This window comes from Arachis stenosperma, chromosome 6 (assembly GCF_014773155.1).
Source record: "Arachis stenosperma cultivar V10309 chromosome 6, arast.V10309.gnm1.PFL2, whole genome shotgun sequence".
NCBI classification, from domain to species: Eukaryota; Viridiplantae; Streptophyta; class Magnoliopsida; order Fabales; family Fabaceae; genus Arachis; species Arachis stenosperma.
The window spans coordinates 68,968,467-68,985,078 of NC_080382.1; the positions used below are offsets into that span (position 1 = coordinate 68,968,467).

The 16,612-nt window shown below is 45.4% G+C and overlaps 1 non-coding gene across 1 annotated transcript; it reads left to right on the forward strand.

Annotated features, from left to right (window-relative positions):
* The first annotated feature begins 3,144 nt into the window (after window positions 1-3,144).
* On the forward strand, window positions 3,145-3,252 carry LOC130937538 (small nucleolar RNA R71). The gene has a single exon (XR_009068753.1). It is a non-coding gene; the product is annotated as a small nucleolar RNA R71 (small nucleolar RNA).
* The last annotated feature ends 13,360 nt before the right edge of the window (window positions 3,253-16,612 follow it).

Genomic DNA, 16,612 nt, shown 5'->3' on the forward strand with positions numbered 1-16,612 from the left:
TGGATAAACTCCAACCATCCTCTAGCCACGGGTTTGAGGTCATGCCTTCTCAATTGAACCGGCTTCCCTCTTGAATCTCTCTTCCATTGGGCGCCCTCTTCACATATGACTGTGAGGACTTGGTCCAACCTTTGATCAAAGTTGACCCTTCTAGTGTAAGGATGTTCATCTCCTTGCATCATAGGCAAGTTGAATGCCAACCTTACATTTTCCGGACTAAAATCCAAGTATTTCCCCCGAACCATAGTAAGATAATTCTTTGGATCCGGGTTCACACTTTGATCATGGTTCTTGGTGATCCATGCATTGGCATAGAACTCTTGAACCATCAAGATTCCGACTTGTTGAATGGGGTTGGTAAGAATTTCCCAACCTCTTCTTCGGATCTCATGTCGGATCTCCGGATATTCACTCTTTTTGAGTGAAAAAGGGACCTCGGGGATCACCTTCTTCAAGGCCACAACTTCATAGAAGTGGTCTTGATGCACCCTTGAGATGAATCTCTCCATCTCCCATGACTCGGAGGTAGAAGCTTTTGCCTTCCCTTTCCTCTTTCTAGAGGTTTCTCCGGCCTTGGATGCCATAAATGGTTATGGAAAAACGAAAAAGCAATGCTTTTACCACACCAAACTTAAAAGGTTTGCTCGTCCTCGAGCAAAAGAAGAAAGAAGAGAGTAGAAGAAGAAGAAATGAGGAAGAAGGGAATGGCTATGTGTTCGGCCAAAGAGGGGGAGAAGTGGTGTTTAGGTTGTGTGAAAATGAAGGGGTGAAGAAGGGTTTATATAGGAGAGGGGGGGTCATGGTTCGGCCATTGATGGGTGGGTTTGGTAGGAAAAGTGGTTTGAATTTGAATGGTGAGGTAGGTGGGGTTTTATGAAGGATGGATGTGAGTGGTGAAGAGAAAGAAGGGATTAGATAGGTGAAGGGTTTTTGGGGAAGAGGTATGGAGGTGATGGGTGAAGAAGAGAGAGAGAGTGGTGGGGTTGGTGGGGATCCTGTGGGGTCCACAGATCCTGTGGTGTCAAGGAAAAGTCATCCTTGCACCAAATGGCATTCAAAATCACGTTTTGAGCCATTTCTGGCGTTAAACGCCGGGCTGGTGCCCATTCCTCGCATTTAACGCCAGGTTCTTACCCTTTTCTGGCGTTTAACGCCAGTCTGGTGCCCCTTTCTGGCGTTAAACGCCCAGAATGGTGCCAGACTGGGCGTTAAACGCCCAACTGCTAGCCTCACTGGCGTTTAAACGCCAGTGGGTTCTTCCTCCAGGGTGTGCTGTTTTTCTTCCTGTTTTTCATTCTGTTTTTGCTTTTTCAATTGATTTTGTGTCTTCTTATGATCATCAACCTACAAAAAATATAAAATAACAAAGAGAAATAGATAAAATATAACATTGGGTTGCCTCCCAACAAGCGCTTCTTTAATGTCAGTAGCTTGACAGATGGCTCTCATGGAGCCTCATATTTTCTCAGAGCAATGTTGGAACCTCCCAACACCAAACTTAGAGTTTGAATGTGGGATTTCAACACCAAACTTAGAGTTTGGTTGTGGCCTCCCAACACCAAACTTAAAGTTTGACTGTGGGGGCTCTGTTTGACTCTGATTTGAGAGAAGCTCTTCATGCTTCCTCTCCATGGTGACAGAGGGATATCCTTGAGCCTTAAATACAAAGGATTCTTCATTCACTTGAATGATCAGTTCGCCCCTATCAACATCAATCACAGCCTTTGCTGTGGCTAGGAAGGGTCTGCCAAGGATGATGGTTTCATCCATGCACTTCCCAGTCTCTAGGACTATGAAATCAGCAGGGATGTAATGGTTTTCAATCTTCACCAAAACATCCTCTACAAGTCCATGAGCTTGTTTACTTGAGTTGTCTGCCATCTCTAATGAGATTCTTGCAGCTTGCACCTTAAAGATCCCTAGCTTTTCCATTACAGAGAGAGGCATGAGGTTTACACTTGACCCTAAGTCACACAGAGCCTTCTTGAAGGTCATGGTGCCTATGGTACAAGGTATTGAAAACATCCCAGGATCTTGTCTCTTTTGAGGTAATTTCTGCCTAGACAAGTCATCCAGTTCTTTGGTGAGCAAAGGAGGTTCATTCTCCCAAGTCTCATTTCCAAATAACTTGTCATTTAGCTTCATGATTGCTCCAAGGTATTTAGCAACTTGCTCTTCAGTGACATACTCATCCTCTTCAGAGGAAGAATACTCAACAGAGCTCATGAAAGGCAGAAGTAAGTCCAATGGAGTCTCTATGGTCTCATTTTGAGCCTCAGATTCCCATGGTTCCTCATTGGGGGACTCAATGGAGGTCAGTGCACGCCCATTGAGGTCTTCCTCAGTGGCGTTCACTTTCTCTCCTTCCTCTCCAAATTCGGCCATGTTGATGGCCTTGCACTCTCCTTTTGGATTTTCTTCTGTGTTGCTTGGGAGAGTACTAGGAGGGAGTTTAGTAACTTTCTTGCTCAGCTGTCCCACTTGTGCCTCCAAATTCCTAATGGAGGACCTTATTTCAGTCATGAAACTTTGAGTGGTTTTGATTAGATCAGAGACCATAGTTGCTAAGTCAGAGGGGTTCTGCTTAGAATTCTCTGTCTGTTGCTGAGAAGATGATGGAAAAGGCTTGCCATTGCTAAACCTATTTCTTCCACCATTATTGTTGTTAAAACCTTGTTGAGGTCTTTCTTGATTCTTCCATGAGAAATTTGGGTGATTTCTCCATGAAGAATTATAGGTGTTTCCATAGGGTTCTCCTAGGTAATTCACCTCTTCCATTGAAGGGTTCTCAGGATCATAGGCTTCTTCTTCAGATGAAGCATCCTTAGTACTGCTTGGTGCATTTTGCATTCCAGACAGACTTTGAGAAATCAAATTGACTTGTTGAGTCAATATCTTGTTCTGAGCCAAAATGGCATTCAGAGCATCAATCTCAAGAACTCCTTTCTTCTGATTAGTCCCATTGTTCACAGGATTCCTTTCAGAAGTGTACATGAATTGGTTATTTGCAACCATTTCAATTAGCTCTTGAGCTTCTGTAGGCGTCTTCTTCAGATGAAGAGATCCTCCAGCAGAGCTATCCAAAGACATCTTGGATAGTTCAGAAAGACCATCATAGAAAATACATATGATGCTCCATTCAGAAAGCATGTCAGAAGGACATTTTCTGATCAATTGTTTGTATCTTTCCCAAGCTTCATAGAGGGATTCTCCATTCTTCTGTCTGAAGGTTTGGACTTCCACTCTAAGCTTACTCAATTTTTGAGGTGGAAAGAACTTTGCCAAGAAGGCATTGACTAGCTTTTCCCATGAGTCCAGGTTTTCTTTAGGTTGTGAGTCCAACCATGTCCTAGCTCTGTCTCTTACAGCAAAAGGGAATAGCATAAGTCTGTAGACCTCAGGGTCTACCCCATTAGTCTTGACAGTGTCACAGATTTGCAAGAATTCAGCTAAAAATTGATGAGGATCTTCCAATGGAAGTCCATGGAACTTGCAATTCTGTTGCATTAGAGAAACTAATTGAGGCTTAAGCTCAAAGTTGTTTGCTCCAATGGCAGGGATAGAGATGCTTCTCCCATAGAAGTCGGGAGTAGGTGCAGTAAAGTCACCCAGCACCTTCCTTGCATTGTTTGCATTGTTGTTGTTTTCGGCTGCCATGGGTTCTTCTTCTTTGAAGATTTCTGTTAGGTCCTCTATAGAGAATTGTGCCTTAGCTTCTCTTAGCTTTCGCTTCAAGGTCCTTTCATGTTCAGGGTCAGCTTCAACAAGAATGCCTTTGTCTCTGCTCCTGCTCATATGAAAGAGAAGAGAACAAGAAAATGTGGAATCCTCTATGTCACAGTATAGAGATTCCTTGAGGTGTCAGAAGAACAGAAAAATAGAAGAAAGAGGTAGAAGAATTCGAACTTAATCAGATAGAGTTCGAATTGTGCATTGAGAAGGAGTGGTACTCCATAAATAAAAGGATGTGGGAAGAGAGGAGGGGCTTTTTCGAAAATTAAGTTAAAGAGATTGAAAACATTTTGAAAAACACTAATTAATTTTCGAAAATAAGAGTGGGAAAGAAATCACGTGATTTTTGAAAAAGATTTTGAAATTAGAAATCAAAAAGATTTGATTGAAAACTATTTTGAAAAAGATGAGGTTAAGAAGATATGATTGATTTAAAAAAATGTGATTGAGAAGATATGATTTGAAAACAATTTTAAAAAAAAAGATTTGATTTTAAAAAATGATGACTTGCCTAACAAGAAAAGATATGATTCAAACATTAAACCTGTTCCGAGGGTTACCTGAAACGTGTAGCTCGGTCTTCTGGCAAGGCCCGAGGTGGGGGGTCTGTGACCCGAGCTGGTTGTGCTGAACGGCGGGGGGTTGTACCTGCAATGACACTCCGATGCTTAAGTTAGCATGGGTCCAAGCAGATATCAAGTAGAATTAGAGTATGAGTTATACCTGGGTGCTCCAGTGTATTTATAGTAGTTGGCTGCGATCATCCCTGGATAAGATATTCTTATCTTATCTTATCTTTTGGGAGATTCATCTCTATCTTTGCGGAACCGCCTTTCCCAGGCCCTTTCGCCTTTAGGCTTAGTTCCTTCTGATGGGCCTTTCTTTGAGGTCCGACCTCGATCGTGGGCCTTAGGTCGAGGTCGGGCCTTCTATCAGCTTTACCGAGTTTGGAGAGCTCGGTCAGGGTATGAACAGTGCCCTGCCCGAGTTCGTCTTTTTTCGGAAGGTCGAGCTCGGGCATAGTAGTTTTTCAAAATTTGAAAACGGTCGTTTCAGCATTTATTGCTTGTTACCGTTTCTTCCTCGATTTCCGTGCGGCGCTCTGTGGAGGCTTTATTTATTTGCCCCTTTCTTCATTTTTCTTTGTTTATTCATCACTTCTTTTCGAGCATCTTCTCTTCTTTCTCTCTGTTCTTCGTCTTCCATTTTTGTGCGTTTTTTCAGAGTTCTTTTCTGCGCCGCCGTTTTTCCTTTCGTCGGAGCTCGTCGCTTTCTTCTTTTCCAGGTTTGCTTTTTTCGCTTTTATTCTTCGTACGCTTCTTTTTTCTGATATCTTCTATGCCCGGGTTGCCCCGAAAAGAGGCGCCGCTATTGCTTTGTATGTGTGTGTGGGGGGACTCTTTTCTCCGATCCATTTTTGTTATTCGAGTTGCTGCCTCTTGTTTGTAAAAGAACTTTGCTTTCTTTTGTTTTTGTTGAATTTGGTTTTTCTGCCTTTGTGTGATTTTGTCTTGCTGTTGTATTCTTTCTTTGTAGGCAAGATTTTTTTATGTCTCGAAAGGTGTTTCAAGCAATGTCGACCAAGATTCCGAGTGGTCTAGGTTGGGTAGATCTGCTCCTTTAAGGGTCCCGTCTGTTGTAGATTCTGAGTATCTGATTAGGTTCCGTAGGGAGTGTAGTATTTGTGAGAACAGGGAGTCTGAGCGGGATTACGAGTTAGCAGCCCCGGAGTCCGAGGAGAGGGTGTGTTTTCCGCCGTTAGAGAGTTCCGAGAAACTTTTCTTCTATGCTTATGATTGTTTCTTCTCCAAGCTAGGTGTCCGTCTTCCTTTCACCGACCTGGAATCCGAGGTCCTTTGGTCTTGTAACCTTGCCCCTACACAACTCCATTCGAACTCTTGGGCGTTTTTAAAGCTTTTCCAACTTTTGTGTCAGATTTTAGGCGTCCCCCTTCTGTTTCTCTTTTTTCTTATCTGTTTGTACTGACGAAGCCGGGGTCGGGTGCTGGGAAGGTGTCCTGGGTTTCGTTTAGGGCTAACCAGGGTAGGAAATTTTGCACTTTGTATGATGAGTCGTTCACGATTTCAAAAACTATTACTTCAAAGTCCGGGCTGTTGGAGATGTCCGACCTTTTTTCTTAGATGAGAGTGGGGAGCCTTCGTTTCCTCTTTGTTGGCAAGAGAGTGTGGTGTCGGTTAAGTACACTTTCGAGAGTCTAGATGAGGTGGAACAGGCTTTCGTTGGTGTGTTGAGCAGTCTATGGGGTCGGGCACCTCACTTGGATACGAAGAAAATGTTGGGAGATCCAAGCCTTCTCCGTTCCGAGTTAGGTAGTTCCCGACCTCTTTTTGAGATTTCATTTTCATATTTTGACTTTGTTTTGATCTTTCTGTTTGATAACCTCTTTGTTTCGTTTCTGCAGAGATGTCTTCTCAGGCTGATTCTATGAAGTTTCTCCGTCGAGCGAAGAAATCTGCGGCATCTCGGAATATCGAGGCTGAAGCTTCTCCCCGACCTTCTCTGCAGAAGACTACAATTGGTGTTCAGACTCGGTCGAAGACCATTCCGGTCCCTCAGTTCCGAGCTATAACTCAGGATCCTCCGACCTCCGGACCCGGTCAGCTTTCCCGACCTCGACCTCGGGTCCTCCCCCAAGAAACTGAAGACTTCCCGAGAGCCTGCTGGTTTCAATGACAAGGATTTCGATGCTCTGGGTTGGGTTGAGCAGCACATTCTTCCTCAGACTTTTATTTCTACTGATGATGCGTCCATGGAGCATCACTTTCAGTATATGGCGCGGAGTTGTGTTCGGATGGCTAGCCTTCATGCCGCCATTGCTCGGGAGTTTAAGAAAGCTCCCCTTGGGGCGACCAGCTCCCGACTTGAGAAGGCCCGGTCCGAGCTTGATAAGGTTAGTCAGCTGAAGGATGCTAGGATTGCCGAGCTGGAGGAGTCTTTGGAGGAAGAGAAGACTAGGGCTACCGCGGCTGTGGCGGTGGTGAAGACGTCTGAGGAGGTGGCGAGGGTGGCGACGGAGAACTATACCAAGCTGTATGCTGAGCTTGTGGAGACGAAGGAGAAGCTGCAATCTGCTCGGGATGACTTTATGAGCTGGAAGATAATGTGGCCAAGGGTATGGATGCTATGTTTGTGAATTTGAGGGATCAGGTCCGGGTTCTTGCTCCCGAATTGGATCTCAGTTTGTTCAGTACGGATAACATGGTTGTGGAGGGGAAGATTGTTCCTGCCCCTGTTGAGGATGAGGTTCCGATGTCCGACCCCAAGGCTCCGGTGTCCGACCCCGAGGCTCCGGTCGTGAACCCGACTTCACCTTTGGCCGAGGATAGAGTTGGTATGGAGGTTCCAAGCGATGGTGCTGTTCCTGCAGTCCGATATCCATGTTTCAGCCAGGTGTTGATGCGGAGTCTGGAAAGGGCCTTGATCCTCTGTAATTTTTTGTACTTTTTGTGCCTTTGCCCGACCTGTGGGCTTTTTGTTTTTTGGATGTTTTCTGCAAACATTTTGGACACCTGTTCTGCTATTTTAGCTACTCTTGTAGCTTTATTATGCCATGCTTTGTGTTTCGATTGTCTCGTTCCGCTTTTATGCTTTTTAGTTGTTCTCGGGTAACAACTTTTTAGCTAGCGTTTTGACTTCTCGCTTTTTGCTTTTTTAGTTGTTTTTGGGTAACAACTTTTTAGCTAGCGCTTTGACTTCTCGCTTTTTGCTTTTTAGTTGTTTTTGGGTAACAACTTTTAGCTAGCGCCTTGACTTTCTCGCTTTTTGCTTTTTAGTTGTTTTTGGGTAACAACTTTTTAGCTAGCGCCTTGACTTTCTCGCTTTTTGCTTTTTAGTTGTTTTTGGGTAACAACTTTTTAGCTAGCGCCTTGACTTTCTCGCTTTTTGCTTTTTAGTTGTTTTTGGGTAACAACTTTTTAGCTAGCGCCTTGACTTTCTCGCTTTTTGCTTTTTAGTTGTTTTTGGGTAACAACTTTTTAGCTAGCGCCTTGACTTTCTCGTAGTCCTGGTTCTTTGCCAGCTTCTTTCTTGGGTCCGAGTTTATTCTCGGACATCGGGATCCTTGAGTACCCCTTTGGTCAGGTCCGACTTCGTTGTTTGGTCGGCCTTTTTTAAGTTATTTTTGTAACTTCTTTCTATTTGGCTTTTTGAGCCATTTCAGAGTTACTTTTATAACTTCTCACATTAATTTGAACCTCGTCGCTTCATCTTTGCCGACCTCGTATGGCCTTTGGCAAATGATTTTTTGCGTTTTGCCGAGCATAAATTAATGCGCCTTGGTGGGGTACTTTTTAGGATATGCTTTATAACGAGAAAGAGAAAATAAAGAAATTTGATTAGTATTAAAAAGAAGAATATGTACAAAGTGTTTACCCTTTTGACTAGGTCGGGTGTCCTACTTAACCGGGTGTCTCATTAAAAAACCCTCGTGGGGAAAAAGAGTACACCTCGGGTTAAGTTTTTCTAGCTGTAGTATCGTCTTAGGTTACAGGCGTGCCAGGTTCTGGGCAGCTCATTGCCTTCTAGGTCGGATATCTTGTAGTAGCCTGTCCCTAAGACTTCTGTTACTTTGTAGGGCCCCTTCCAATTTGCGGCTAGCTTTCCTTCTCCCGATTTTTGTGTTCCGATGTCGTTTCGGATTAAAATCAGGTCGTGAGTGGAGAAGCTTCGTTTATCACCTTTCGGTTATATCTGAGGGCCGTTCGTCGTTTTAAGACTTCTTCTCTGATTCGGGCTCTTTCTCGGACCTCGGGTAGGAGGTCGAGTTCTTCCCTTTGTGCCTGAGGGTTGCCTCCTTCGTTGTAGAAGATGGTTCTGGGTGATCCTTCGTCTATTTCGACGGGAATCATTGCCTCCATTCCGTAGGCTATTCGGAATGGGGATTCTCCTGTTGTAGAGTGCGGGGTTGTCCGATATGCCCATAATACCTGGGGGAGTTCATCGGCCCATGCCCCTTTGGCCTCTTGGAGTCTTCGTTTTAACCCGGCCAAGATGACTTTATTTGCGGCCTCTGCTTGTCCATTGGCTTGCGGGTGTTCGACCGATGTGAACTGCTGTTTGATTTTTAGCTCGGCCACCAAGTTCTGAAAACTTGTGTCTGTGAACTGTCTTCCATTGTCTGTTGTGATGGAGTAGGGGACTCCGAACCTCGTGACAATGTTTTTGTATAGGAATTTACGGCTTTTCTGAGCCGTAATAGTGGCTAAGGGTTCAGCCTCAATCCACTTTGTGAAGTAGTCGACCCCTACTATGAGGTACTTGACTTGCCCCGGTCCTTGTGGGAATGGGCCGAGTAGGTCGAGTCCCCACTTTGCGAAGGGCCATGGTGCGGTGATGCTTATGAGGTCTTCGGGCGGTGCTTTGTGAAAATTGGCGTGTTTTTGGCAGGGGGGCATATTTTCACAAACTCTGCCGCGTCTCTTTGCAAGGTCGGCCAGTAGAACCCGGCTCTGACTATTTTTTTGGACAGGGCCCGGGCTCCGAGATGGTTCCCACAGCCTTTGTGGACTTCTTCGAGGACGCTCTTTGTTTCTGTGGTCGGGACGCACCTCAGGAGGGGGTTTGAGAATCCTCTTCTGTATAATACGTCGTGGATTAACGTGTAGTTCTGGGCGTCTTTTGTAAGCCTTTTAGCTTCTTTTCTTTCGGCGGGGAGAGTTCCCGATTTCAGATAGTTGAGTATGGGGGTTATCCATCCTGTTGTTGCCCGGATATATTTAGTATTTCTTCCTCCCTTAACACGGAGGGGGATTGTAGAGTTTCTTGGAGGAGACTTCTGTTGTTCCCTCCGGGCTGGTGCTAGCAAGTTTTGAGAGGGCGTCTGCCCGGGCATTTTGCTCCCGGGGTATGTGCTGGATTTGTATTTCTGGGAAGTGTCGTAATTGCGCCTGTGTTTGGTCCAGGTATTTTTTCATAGTAGGGTCTTTGGCCTGGTAGCCTCCATTTACTTGTGATGTGACGACCTGGGAGTCGCTGAAGATCGTGATCCTCTTTGCTCTGACCTCTTCGGCTAGTTTTAGTCCCGCTAGTAGGGCTTCGTATTCGGCTTGGTTATTTGAGGCCTGGAACTCGAATTTTAGGGATAGCTCAATCCGTGTTCCTTGATCGCTTTCGAGTATAACACCGGCCCCGCTTCCTGTTTTGTTTGAGGATCCGTCGACATACAGATTCCATGAGAGTGGGGTTCCCGGGGTCTCAGTGTATTCTGCGACGAAGTCGGCTAGGTATTGAGATTTTATGGCAGTCCGGGCTTCATAGTGGAGGTCGAACTCGGACAATTCCACCGCCCATTGTAGGATTCGTCCTGCCATGTCTGTCTTTTGTAGGATGTGTCTCATGGGTTGGTTTGTCCGGACTTTGATGGTGTGGGCTTGAAAGTAGGGGCGGAGTCTCCGAGCTGTGAACACTAGTGCATAGGCGAATTTCTCTATTTCTGATAGTTTAATTCGGCCCCTTGTAGTGCTTTGCTTACGAAGTATATGGGGTGTTGCCCCTCCTCATTTTCTCGTATTAGTGCCGAGGCGACTGCCGATGTCCGACCGACAGGTATAGTACGAGCTCTTCCCTTTTAGAGGTCGGGTTAAGATTGGTGGCTGCCCGAGGAATTCCTTGAATTCTTGGAAGGCCTTTTCGCATTCCGGGGTCCAAGAGAAGGGTTTCCCTTTCTTTAGGAGTGAGTAGAGAGGGAGTGATCTTATCGCTGATCCTGCCAAGAATCTTGATAGGGCGGCTAGTCTCCCATTTAGTTGTTGTACTTCTTTGACACCCGTCGGGCTTTTCATATTGAGTATTGCTTGGCATTTGTCCGGGTTTGCTTCGATGCCTCTCTGAGTCAGCATGAAGCCTAAGAACTTCCCGGCTTCTGCGGCGAAGGTGCACTTTGTCGGGTTAAGTCTCATGTTGTGTTTCCGGAGGGTGTCGAAGATGCTGCTGAGGTCGGCGACCAAGTTTCTGTCTTCTTGTGTCTTTACTAGCATGTCGTCGACGTACACCTCTAGCTGTAGCCCGATGTGTTCTGAGAACACTTGTTCATTAGCCTCTGGTAGGTTGCCCTGCGTTCTTCAGCCCGAAGGGCATTACTACGTAGCAGTAGTTTGCCCTTGGGGTTATGAACGAGGTCTTTTCTTGGTCGGGTCCATACATCGGGATTTGATTGTATCCGAGTATGCATCCATGAAGGAGAGGTATCTGTAGCCCGAAGCGGCATCGACTAAGGCGTCGATGTTCGGTAGTGGATATGGATCTTTGGGGCAGGCTTTGTTGAGATCCGTGTAGTCGACGCACATCCTCCATTTTCCATTGGGCTTCTTCACTAGGACCACGTTTGCGAGCCATAGGGGGTACTTTACTTCCCTAATGAACCCTGCATCTAGTAGTGCTTGCACTTGTTCTTCTATTGCTTGCATGCGTTCGGGCCCGAGCTTCCTGCGTCTTTGTTGGACAGGTCGGGATCCCGGGTATACGGATAGCTTATGGCACATCAGGTCGGGGCTTATGCCTGGTATATCGGAGGCTTTCAGGCGAAGAGGTCGGAATTCTCCCTTAAGAGGGTTGTGAGTTCCTCCTTTAGGCCTGCCTCGAGGTTTGCCCCTAGTTTGTTACTTTCGGGTGTGTTCCCGATCTGGATCTTTTCGGTTTCTTCTGGTTGTGGCCGAAGATCTTCTCGGGCTGGACTCGCCCGAGTTCTATTGTGTTGACCTCTTTCCCTTTTAGGCTCAGACTTTCGTTGTAGCATCGTCGTGCTAGTTTTTGGTCGCCTTTTAGGGTAGCGATTCCCTTTGGCGGTAGGGAACTTCATACAGAGGTGTGGGGTCGAGACTATAGCCGCTAGTCTGTTTAGGGTTGGTCGTCCGATGAGGGCATTGTATGCTGAAGTGACGTCGACTACAATGTAGTCGATGCTTAGTGTTTTGGTTTGCTCGCCTTTTCCAAAGGTAGTGTAATGAGATGTATCCCAAGGGGGGATCGGGTATCTCCTAGTCCAAACAGGTCGGTGGGATAGGCTTTTAGCTCTTTTCTTCGAGTCCGAGCTTGTCGAAGGCTGCTTTGAACAGGATATCTGCTGAGCTTCCTTGGTCGATCAGGGTTCGATGTAAGTTGGCGTTGGCTAGGATGATGGTGATCACCATAGGGTCGTCGTGTCCGGGTATTATTCCAAGAGCGCTTCTCGGGTAAATGAGATAGTAGGTAACTCGGGTAAGGGGCTGTCTTCTCGGACACGGTAGACTTCTTTGAGGTGTCTCTTCCGTGAGGATTTGGATGTCCCTCCCCCTGCGAAACCTCCGTTTATCATGTGTATGTGCCTTTCAGGAGTTCGCGGGGTTCGTGTTTGCTCGGCCGATCTTCGTTATCTCCCCGTCTTCTCTTTCTGGTTTCTTCTCCTTTCTCAGCTATGTATCTGTCGAGTTTTCCTCTCTGGCTAGCTTTTCTATAACATTCTTTAAGTCGTGGCAGTCGTTAGTAGAGTGGCCGTAGAGTCTGTGATATTCGCAGTACTCGGACCGATCTCTTCCTGCTCTCTTGTGCTTCAGAGGTTTGGGTGGTGGGATCTTCTCGGTGTGGCATACTTCTGTAGACGTCTACCAGGGAGACTCGGAGGGGAGTGTAGCTGTGGTATTTTCGTGGCTTGTCCGAGTTGGATTCTTCTTTCTTTTCTGTTCCCGATCTCGATCTCGGGGCGGGTAGGTTGACTCCTTCCTGGAAGAGTCTCTCAGCTGGGAGGTTTCTTCCATGTTGATATACTTTCCTGCCCGTTCTTGTACTTCGTATAAGGAGGTCGGGTATCTTTTGGATAGGGATTGGCTAAACGGTCCTTCTTTAGGCCGTTTGCTAGTCCCATGATGGCTGCTTCCGTGGGCAAGTGTTGTACGTCCAGGCAGGCCTTGTTGAATCGCTCCATGTACTCTCTGAGAGTTTCTTGGTTGCCTTGTTTGATCCCGAGTAGGCTGGGGGCATGTTTGCCTTGTCCTTTTGAATAGAGAACCTTGTTAAGAATTTTTTGGTCAGGTCTTCAAAGCTGGAGATTGATCCTGGTGGCAGGTTGTCGAACCACTTCATGGCTGACTTAGTGAGAGTGGTGGGGAAGGCTTGCATCGAATCGCGTCGGAGGCGTCGACTAAGTACATTCTGCTTCTGAAATTGCTGAGGTGATGACTTGGATCGGTGGTGCCGTCGTAGAGGTCCATATCTGGTGGTTTGAAGTTTCGCGGGTACCTTCTCTTTCATGATCTCTTGTGTGAAGGGATCATGGTTGCTTTGGGAGTGGTGCCGTGTTCCGTCCGATCTTTCAGGTTGGCCTCTATCTTCCGCAGTTTTTCTTCCAATTCTCTGCGTTTGCGAGCTTCCCTTCTCAGATCCTGTTCAGTTTCCTTCTGCTTCTTTACGTCCTCTTCGAGTTGTCTCAGCGGCTTTGTTGTGCCCGAACTGTTTCCAGAATCTCCGAACTTTTTTCTCTTCGGGATTTTGTGGATCTTTGTCTGGGGGTGATGTCTTTGGGCGATTTGTTTGTTTCTCTGGAGTGCGTGGTGATAGAGGGCTGTCCGGCCGTTCTCCGGTGTCAACTTCCTCTTCTTGTTCTGATGTAGCGTGGTATTGTTGGGAGGGTCGTCCGCCATGGTAAAGGGATGACTTCCAGGTCCCCGGCAACGGCGCCAATGTTCCGAGGGTTACCTGAAACGTGTAGCTCGGTCTTCTGGCAAGGCCCGAGGTGGGGGGTCTGTGACCCGAGCTGGTTGTGCTGAACGGCGGGGGTGTACTGCAATGACACTCCGATGCTTAAGTTAGCATGGGTCCAAGCAGATATCAAGTAGAATTAGAGTATGAGTTATACCTGGGTGCTCCAGTGTATTTATAGTAGTTGGCTGCGATCATCCCTGGATAAGATATTCTTATCTTATCTTATCTTTTGGGAGATTCATCTCTATCTTTGCGGAACCGCCTTTCCCAGGCCCTTTCGGCCTTTAGGTTTTGGGCTTAGTTCCTTCTGATGGGCCTTTCTTTGGCCTGTTTGTCCGAGGTCCGACCTCGATCGTGGGCCTTAGGTCGAGGTCGGGCCTTCTATCAGCTTTACCGAGTTTGGAGAGCTCGGTCAGGGTATGAACAAAACCTTTCTCAACAGAAAAGGCAACATACTTGAAATGTTCAATCAAATCATTAATTGATAGCAAGTATCTTTAAAAAAGGAAAGAAATTGATTTTGAAAACATTTGATTGAAAAGATATGATATGAAAAAGATTTGATTTTGAAAAACTTTGAAAACTTGAAAAAAAATTGATTTGAAAACAAAATCCTCCCCCTTGTGCCATCTTGGCGTTAAACGCCCAGAATGGTGCACATTCTGGCGTTTAACGCCCAAAATGCTAACTTTTTGGGCGTTAAACGCCCAACCAGGTACCCTGGCTGGCGTTTAAACGCCAGTCTGTCCTTCTTCACTGGGCGTTTTGAACGCCCAGCTTTTTCTGTGTAATTCCTCTACTGCATGTTCTGAATCTTCAGTTCCCTGTACTATTGACTTGAAAATAGAACCAAGATCAAATAAACAATACATGCAAGACACCAAACTTAAAATTAGACACTAGACTCAAACAAGAAACATAAAATCTTTTTGGTTTTTTTATGGTTTTGTAATTTTTTTTTTGTGTTTTATTTTTCGAAAATTAAGTGAAAAGAAAATAAAGGTATCAAAGTTCTTAATGAGAATTCCAGGAATCATGCAATGTTAGTCTAAAGCTTTAGTCTAAAGGAATTAGACATGGCTAGCCAAGCTTCAGCAGGACATTGCATTCAAGAGCTAAATTGATGAAAATCAATCAGCTTTGGTGATGATAAGAACATCACCTTGAAACACTAGAATTCATTCTTAAGAACTCTGAAAAAAAATACCTAATCTAAGCAACAAGATGAACCGTCAGTTGTCCATACTCGAACAATCCCCGGCAACGGCGCCAAAAACTTGGTGTGCGAAATTGTGATCACTACTTTTCACAACTCAAATAATCCCTAGTAATGGCCCCAAGAACTTGGTGCTCAATACCATGGCATAAACACAACTTTGCACAACTAACCAGCAAGTGCACTGGGTCGTCCAAGTAATAAACCTTACGCGAGTAAGGGTCGATCCCACGGAGATTGTTGGTATGAAGCAAGCTATGGTCACCTTGTAAATCTTAGTCAGGCAGACTCAAATGGGTATAGTGATATACGAATAAAGCATAAAGATAAAGATAGAGGTACTTATGTAATTCATTGGTAGGAACTTCAGATAAGCATATGAAGATGCCTTCCCTTCCGTCTCTCTCTGCTTTCCTACTGTCTTCATCCAATCCTTCTTACTCCTTTCCATGGCAAGCTTGTGTAGGGTTTCACCGTTGTCAGTGGCTACCTCCCATCCTCTCAGTGAAAATGTTCCTATGCTGTCACAGCATATGGCTAATCAGCTGTCGGTTCTCGGTCAGGCCGGAATAGAATCCAGTGATTCTTTTGCGTCTGTCACTAACGCCCCGCCTGCTAGGAGTTTGAAGCACGTCACAGTCATTCAATCATTGAATCCTACTCAGAATACCAGACAAGGTTTAGACCTTCCGGATTCTCTGATGCCGCCATCAGTTCTCGCCTATACCACGAAGACTCTGATCTCACGGAATGGCTGGCTCGTTTGTCAGGCGAGCACTCGGTTGTCAGGCGATCAACCATGCATCGTGTATCAGGAATCCAAGAGATAAACACTAGAGCCTTATTTGCTTGTAGAACAGAAGTGGTTGTCAGTCACTTTGTTCATGAGTGAGAATGATGATGAGTGTCACGGATCACCACATTCATCAAGTTGAAGAACAAGTGATATCTTGGACAAAGAACAAGCGGAATCGAATAGAAGAACAATAGTAATTGCATTAATACTCGAGGTACAGCAGAGCTCCACACCCTAATCTATGGTGTGTAGAAACTCCACCGTTGAAAATACATAAGAACAAGGTCTAGGCATGGCCGAATGGCCAGCCTCCCAAAGTGAGTTCAATCATAAAAACATGATCAAAAAGGCTCTTAATACAATAGTAAAAGGTCCTACTTATAGAAAACTAGTAGCCTAGGGTGTACAGAGATGAGTAAATGACATAAAAATCCACTTCCGGGCCACTTGGTGTGTGCTTGGGCTGAGCAATGAAGCATTTCGTGTGAGAGACTCTCCTTGGAGTTAAACGCCAGCTTTTTGCCAGTTTGGGCGTTTAACTCCCATTTAGGTGCCAGTTCCGGCGTTAACGCTGGAATTTCTGAGGGTGACTTTGAACGCCGGTTTGGGCCATCAAATCTTGGGCAAAGTATGGACTATCATATATTGCTGGAAAGCCCAGGATGTCTACTTTCCAAAGCCGTTGAAGAGCGCGCCAATTGGGCTTCTGTAGCTCCAGAAAATCCACTTCGAGTGCAGGGAGGTCAGAATCCAACAGCATCTGCAGTCCTTTTTAGTCTCTGAATCAGATTTTACTCAGGCCCTCAATTTCAGCCAGAAAATACCTGAAATCACAGAAAAACACACAAATATAGTAAAGTCCAGAAAAGTGAATTTAACTAAAAACTAATGAAAATATACTAAGAACACAACTAAAACTACTAAAAACATACTAAAAAACAATGCCAAAAAGGGTACAAATTATCCGCTCATCACAACACCAAACTTAAATTGTTGCTTGTCCTCAAGCAGCTGAAGATCAAAGATAAAAAGAAGAGAATATGCAATGAACTCCAAAAACATCTATGAAGATAAGTATTAATTAGATGAGCGGGGCTTTTAGCTTTTTGACTCTGAACAGTTTTGGCATCTCACTTTATCTTTGAAATTCAGAATGATTGGCTTCTTTAGGAACT